The sequence below is a fragment of the Thrips palmi genome, unplaced genomic scaffold (assembly GCF_012932325.1).
Source record: "Thrips palmi isolate BJ-2018 unplaced genomic scaffold, TpBJ-2018v1 HiC_scaffold_7, whole genome shotgun sequence".
NCBI classification, from domain to species: Eukaryota; Metazoa; Arthropoda; class Insecta; order Thysanoptera; family Thripidae; genus Thrips; species Thrips palmi.
In genome coordinates, this window is record NW_023144634.1 from 7,522,566 (window position 1) to 7,530,237 (window position 7,672).

At 60.4% G+C, this 7,672-nt stretch overlaps 1 non-coding gene across 1 annotated transcript; it reads left to right on the forward strand.

Moving 5' to 3' along the window:
- The first annotated feature begins 7,368 nt into the window (after positions 1 to 7,368).
- Positions 7,369 to 7,450, forward strand: Trnas-gcu. The gene has a single exon. It is a non-coding gene; the product is annotated as a tRNA-Ser (tRNA).
- Positions 7,451 to 7,672: the final 222 nt, after the last annotated feature.

Here is a 7,672-nt window from a genome sequence, read left to right on the forward strand (position 1 = left end):
CGCGAGGTCCAGTCGACAAATAATCGGCGCGGCCGTCGTCATCAAGATAGCCATTAGCTCGAAACGAGATAATTGTTCGTTTGCTATGCGTTGCTACGCGTTGCTATGGACGCGTTGCCATGGCAACGGTCGCGTGCCGCGCTGCAGGCCGAGCTGCTGCCGCGGCGTCACGGCCGCGTGGATTCCCTCAGCAGGACGGCGAAGGCACGGCGAAGGCGGAGGGGCGCAGGCCGAGGCGCGCCGACGACACTCTCAATAACAGTGAATTACGAGGTGCGAGCAGAAGACACTCGCAGAGCGCTCTTAGGCAGGCTCGCTCTGTCTCTCTCGCACTCATGGGGCGGCCCGTGTGGGTGCGAGAGAGACAACAGCAGCGACTCGCTGAATCGGTCTAAAGTGTAATTGGACGAACGTTTGCCGCGATTTATTGCGTAGCGAAATTCATGCCCATGGCTTACTCGCGGTATTGGCGATGATAAAAGACTTTTTGCGAATGCCTGCCTGCCGTGCTGCCCCTCGCATGATCTCCATGAAGGCGCTAATAAACTACCCCAGCCAGGCAGCCAGGCAGCCAGTCAGTCAGGCAGCCAGCATGACTCGCAGGCACCTAGCGTGGAAGTGTTGCTAATGCAGACCTCCAATTTCTCCCCGTAGAGTGGCCGCGGCCTGTGAAATGATACCAGAAGGAAGCCTCATTTGCATATTGGGCACTACCAGCACGGAGCACCTCTCTCTCGCTGTAGTATTGTTCCACATGCATTTCCGGTCAGTCGCCACACCTCGCCGGCCAGGCGTGCCCGGCCCGGCCAGGGGGAGCAGAGGGCGCCATTTTTCACGAAAGATGTTAATCTGGTGTTTGAACCCGGAACCTGCAACTCTATCACAGTAACACTCTGCATTCCTCAGCCTATCCCAGTGTAGGCCCCGAGGGACAGGGACAGCCCAGAGGGACAGCCACGGTGCTCGGCGTTCGGACGGCCGTTCGGGCCGTCGAAGCTTCAACACACCTTCACTCATTTCGGCCGAAAAAAACAAAGCCGGACTCGGAGGCGTTAATTGGACTTGGGTGCTGTGTGGGAGCTAATCACTAGGGGAGAGAGCGAGAGGCAGGGGGAGTCAAGTTAAATAGACGGACAACAACGATAAATATTGCCTGGTTTGGAGTGACAGACAGACGCGGCCCGGAGTGTCTCTCTATGACAGGTGTGTCGCTGGAATCTTTGAATCTGCCGCGAGATGGTCCGCGACGCGGTGCAGTGGAGTGGAGGAAGTGGTCAAGGCGCGAGCGGGGCGTCTTCGATGCCAATCGGATGTTACAAAACAAGTTCCAGCAGCCGGAAAAAAATAAGGGATTTCTAAAAAAGAATCGGCGGGTGGAGGACGGTGCATGAAGTGCAGTGCAGCAGCCAGGACGAAGGCAAGAAGAACAAGAAGAAGGGGGAGAAGAAGCCATCATAACGGACGGGGAGTCCAGTGCAGCGCACCAAGCTGCGCGCCCAGCGCAAGGCAGCCCGGCAAAAGTCGCTCCGCCAAAAGCTCTCCCAGCTCGGCTGGAATTTCGTTCCAAATGCCGCCTTCTGGTTGGCCGAGCTGGCGGCAGTGTGCTCGCACAATGGCAGTCGTGCTCTCAACGGGTCGCAAGACTCGCTGTTCGTGCAAGTTAAAGGTCAAGCAGACGACAGGGCTTCATACAGCGCCTGTGTGTATAGCGCGCGTGCGGTGGTGTGTGTGTGTGTGTGTGTGCGTGTGTGTGTATTTGTGTGCGTGCGCGTGTTGTGTGGAGCCGTCCGCGCCACACGCAATGATGGGTAACGCCTTCATCTCCTAAGCTCGCCTATACTGCAAGACGTAAGAAGCAGGGCGGGGCGGGGCGGGGTTCACATACGCCCGGACGCACCGCTGCGCACACACGTACACTCACACACACGCACACACACAGCCACGCGTGGTGCACTCTTTGACTTTTGTTGCCCCTTAGCCCATTCTTTCGCCGGCTTCCTCCGAATGATGATTGATCACACAACGCGCAAGCGCAAGGCAGCACAATGCGAAACAACGCTCTCTCTCTCTCTCTCTCTCTCTCTCTCTCTCTCTCTCTCTTCCCCTCTCTCTCTCTCGCACTCACAGTCATGAAGCCCAGGTTACAGTGGGTGAAGCCATGGCGCACCTGGGCGCGACCGCAAACCAAATCATCGAACATTTGACCTCTGCAGCCACTCGAAGGCTTTGAAAAAACACTCGCGTGTCAACTCGCTGTGGAATATGTGTTCCCACTTTTTCGTCCCTTCGTGGCACGGCTGGATTAAAAGGGCCACCAGGGAGTAGGGAGGATGAAGGAGAAGACGAGGGGCCTTATCGGGCTCCCATCTGCTGGCTATCGTCAAATCAGGTGTGCCGCGCCACGGTGCCGGCCGGGTCGGTTGCTGGGCAGGGCCTGGCGGGGCCTGGCGGGGAGGCCAACACACTCGCTGCATCTAGAGCACTTGTACCAACCCGACGCCGTTGACATGCTGTACGTGCTGTAGGCGGCGAGCTTAGCCGGCAGCGGCTGTAGCCGAGCGAGCTGAGCGAGCCAAGCCCGGAAGGCCCCTAGGGCGATGCCTGGCCGCCCCGCCGCCCCGCCGCCCCGCCACGGACACCATCTCGCCACGCCCCGAACAAGACACCGAGGCGTTCCGGGGCGTTCCGTGTGTCGCGTGATGCGAGCGGAGATGCCAGCAGCATCAGGTAGGTCAGTCATTTTGCTGCAAAAAGGGAATTAGAAAAAGGAAAAAGGGTTGTGCTGCACTACACCCTGCCCCGCCATGCACGCGAGCATCCTCGCGACGTGCAAGGTGTCGCCGCGTCTTTTCGGACGCGGCCATTGCTTCCAGGCAGGCGCGATACCACACTGATAAGCGAGGTGCAGAGTCGACGCCGCGTGAGGATTTGCACTGATTTACATTTGCGGTTCGCTAGACGCGCTACTTTGTTTAATTAAGAGATATGGCGTCGGTGCCTACTTGAGTCAAGGCTGGAGTCGGGAAGGAAAAAAGAGACGGAGAATAAAAGGGACGGGTGTGCGAGCATTTTGCTGCGGGTGTGAAAATTCATATCGCGGCGCCATTTCCCACGCGTTTGTTGCAGTGCAGTGGTGGTGCCAACCTGGCGGCAGGAAAAACACAACATGCCAACAACCGCGTGTGGTTCACCCGCGTCATGCAGTTGGTACACATGCATTCCCTACACTGGCGTGGCAACGCATTTACATCAGGAGTTTTAAAAAGTAGAGTATCTCATATGAAAAATAAATCAGTCAGAAGTTTGGCAGGTACCTAGATTTCAGCCGCAAGCTCTGCAAGCTTCATAGTGTACACGCGCACCTGTCTGAACCACTACACCGTGCGCCGCGCGGCGGTGCGTGCGCCGGTGAGTCGGTGTGTGTGGATCCAGAATCCAGAGTTCGCTCTTTCCGCTCCACCCCGCTCGCCCCGCTCGGGGACGGCCGGACGAGGAGATAGCGGACGGACGGACGGGCAGCGCGCACCGCGCAGCACCGCGCAGCACCGCGCCGGCGGAGTTGATGAACTTATAAAACACGACGGCCAACTCGGGGCGCGGCTCAAACGCTGCAGGACAGCCGGCCAAGTTGAGAGCCAGGACTTCCAGGAGGATCGGAACGACGGGGGGAAGGGGGAGGCCCTTGCCGCTGGAGGGACGGATTTTCCTCTGACGTCACGTGTTTGGTATACGAAAAGGTGGGAGAAGAATTTTCATTTCGCTGCACTGATTTTCGCTCCGACGATATTTCTCACTCAAATTTCTGCAAGGTGTAGGTCCGCTAGAAGCCGGTACGTGGTCCCGCAGAGTGACTCCGAACAGCGCTTTCGTCGCTCCGTCTCTCTCGCGCGCCGCCGAGCGCCCCGTGAGTGCGAGAGAGACGCACGCAGCGCTGCTCCGAATGGGCCTGCACCTGAAGGTCGGCGGCCACCTTTATGCGTCCAGTGGTACGGATACCCACCGGCCACTACCCGCCGGCCGGCTCTCTGTCGTCGCTCCGTCTCTCTCGCACTCCTCGGGCGGGCCGCGAGAGAGGCAGAGCTTGGACTCTCGGAGTCAGTCTCGCGGCTACCCACTCATCGGCAATGAGAGCAATCATTTCCACTCGCTGCCTCGCAGTGCCTCGCAGTGCCTCGCAGTCTCCGCAGACCTTTGTGCTGCAGGAAAGCGGTCGTCTTTACGGTGTTGCAGCAAACCTACGCGCACTGCCCCGCACTGTTCTGCAGTGGCGCGCCGAATCCGCGAGCTTGCTCTTCTCCTCGCGGAAAGCGCGATCCACGCCCACGGTGGCTTTTGTTGGCAGCAGTGTAAGGGGATACGAACACACGAACGCGGCGGGGCTGCGCCGGCTACGCAGCTACCTACAAGCCGGACTCGTAAGGCGACCCACATGGCAAGTCGCCGAGAGAGGGGACCTAGAGATGAGTTAGTTTACTGCCGAATACCGTTGCGGCTGCACCAGCGGCACGGCTACAAGTTCAATTTGATCGGCGACATAAACAAACCGCGCGACGATTCGAAACCTTGTTGTGCAGCCCCTCATTGCAAAGCGCAGCGACGCGGCGCGTTGCGGCGGATGCCGCCGGGCGTCGCTGGCGTCGTGTCCGGCCAGAGAGAGAGAGAGAGAGAGAGAGAGAGAGAGAGAGAGAGAGAGAGAGAGAGAGAGAGAGAGAGAGAGAGAGAGAGAGAGAGAGAGAGGCGGCCGCCGGCGACGCAGCCCGAAATGACGGCGCCAGAGCGATTCCGAAGAGTGTTTCTCTCTCTCCCACCCCTGCGGCCCGGCCCGTGAGTGCGAGAGAGACGCAGCGACCAGGGCACTGTTGGGAGCCAGCCCACTGGCAGGGCGCGAGCGGCGCAGCCGGATGCAACGAGATAGGTAGGAGGTACCGAGTTCGTACCCGCAGGGGAAGTGCCGGGTATTTTTAAGAGGGAGTCCACCGTGCTGTACGCCGTGTTGTACGCCAGACTTTTACCCTCGAAAGCAAACCGAGCGCTACAAAAGTTCACAGCTGGGAATATTTTACCGCGGCTAATTCACCCGGCAAATGCGCCAGATGACGGCGGTCGGAGCACTGGAAAAATTTGCACGGCGCGCTTGAACCATAAATGCGTATCTAGGTGCAGCGGCGCTGCAGATGCTAGATTAAGCGGCTCCCAACACGTTATAAAACCTGCCCGACTGGGGCTCGAGAGGCCCTAGCAGGGCCTGTTTAGCGGTGCCGCGTCGCGTCCGCCAGTGTCCCTCCCCGCGCCGCCACCGCCTTGCCACCACCGCCACCGCCTTGCCACGCACGACGAGGAACGCGCCAATTATGAGTGGCCTCATTACGCGGTGTCACCGCGAATAACAACAAGGCGGTGAGCGAGTGGCCGGCAGGTCGCTGAGCCCCACACTGCGAGCGGGCCGCTACACCGCAATCACCTTTCCGCTCGGCTGCCGCGCGTTCCTGATAGCTCGCCGACTTCCGGGCCGACGCCCTGGGCCGGGCGGGCTGGGTGCCCCGGGCCGCGAATCTAGAACCGCGAGTCGCGCCCCCGGCGTTACGAAGCGTTACGTAGCGTCGATCACGTGACCCGCCGGCCCCAACAGTGTGCCGACGGCCATCGCGGTTACGCGGCGCCGAAAGCAAAATCACGAAGGCGCCATCGAGCGCCTCGGCTGTTCGAAGCGGCTCAAATGAAAATCAGCACCGAGTCAAAACAAAAGCCCCGCCGAGAAGGCTGCCCTTTCATCGCGGGAAAGGTCGCGAGGCAATTTGGTTCCGAGTTCCGGCCGCCAAGTCCGCCTCTCGCCGCTGTACAACTGTTTCTTTTGTCTCCGGCGCGCTCTGGCGTCGAAATGGAGCGCCGGAGAGGGTCCCGCTCTGTCTCTCTCGCGCCCATGGGGCGTCCCCTGCAGGTGCGAGAGAGACAGAGCGACGAAAACGGCTCTCGGTCTGCTGCTCGGCCCCGGCGGACGGGCCGTTGGGGCAGGTCGGTAGTCCGTCGCGCAGCGTGGCACAGCGTGGCACAGCCTGGCACAGCCACCGACGCGTGAAACAAAGAGTCCAGCGCCCATTATGTAAAGCATCCCGGAATGTCAAAAATCGATTGTGTTCCAACGGGACTCCGCGAGGGGCTCTAATGCTGGTTGTTTATCCCGCAGGAAGCTGGGAATGGCGTAGAAAAGCCCTTCGCCGCCGAGCCGCCGCTCCCGTTCCAGCAGCGCTGCGCATACTCCGCGCCCGGGCCGACCTGTGGCGGCTCGTGGGCGCGGGGTATCGCCGCCGCTCCCGCCCGCCCGGCCCCCGCTGCAGGAAGTTCTACCCGCGCGCGCGCGCGCGCGCGTGTGTGTGTGTGTGTGTGTGAGTGTGTGTGTGTGTGCGGGCCTAGCGAGGCAGCATTAGTGCGTTACCTGGAGCATAGCGTTCCGTTGAGTGTGGAGAATGCAGGGCGCCGACCTTCGAGGCCCGACGGTCCCTGACCACGGCACCGCCATGGTGCCCTGCATGCCCTGCACCACCACGGCCCACGGCGTCATGCCGTGCCGGTGGTCTTATTCGTCGGAAGGAAGCGTGCCCCCCTTCCCTTTTCCTAGTCATTCGACGCCAAGGCGCGCCAAGGATCCCCGGAGGACGCCACGCGCCAGGAGACACGCCGGCATATGGTCTGCCGCGGTCCGCTCCAAAACCACAAAAACATCTGTGGCAACGGCCGGTGGTCAAGTCTAACACAGCGAAGGTTCTGAAAGAACACCCGAAAAATACTTGGCCGGTGTCACCGCCATATGAACTCCACCGGGCATGAAAGAAACATTGCCGTGCAACTTTTTATCAGCGTTTATTTTTATTAATACCACTAATAATTGTTGTTGTTGCTGTTATTTTTATTGTTATTACAGAGATGTTATCCAGGCGTCGGCTCCTGCGCCGCCCCTGGGGGCATCACGCCGGGCGGCGGGCCTCGGCGGCAGTGGCGGCAGTGTGGCGGCTCACCCGGACACGGGCCTCCGCTGCCTCCGCCAACGGCATTCGCGAAAATGAAAGTTGCGAACCCACTCAACTCCGCGGGCCCGGGCGGCAGTTGTGGGCTTGTCGGCGTGGCGGCCGCGTCCGGAAAGAGCGCGGCGTCGAGCCGCAGAGGCGGCCGCGACGTCGGCGATGAAGAGGATGGGTGGAGCACGGCGACGGACTGCAGAACGCTCTCGCGAGTCGGAAAAGCGGAAAAGGGGAAAAGTCTGGCTGGCGAAGAGCGCTCGTCGCCGCCTTTGTGTGGACATGCGAGCCACCCCTCCAGTGTCGACGCTCCGAGCCGAGCCTCTACCTGCACGCGCAGAGCGGGTCGACAGAGGACGAGGTGGCCGAGTGGTTAAGGCGTTGGACTGCTAATCCAATGGGCTCTGCCCGCGTGGGTTCGAATCCCATCCTCGTCGTTCATTTTTGCCGTCTGATTTCTCTGTGATTTGCAGTCCCATCTGATTTTTTCGCTGTTTTGTCGACGGGCCCCAATGGTTCAGGCGCGAACAAGAAAATATTCTGGCAGAGTACAAGTCGTTGGGAGCGCGCAAAGACTGTCCGACATCCTCATCAACACGCAGCCCTCCCCGCCCCCCTCGCCCGGCCGCTGCACTGACCGGTGGCCAAAATGCTCAAAA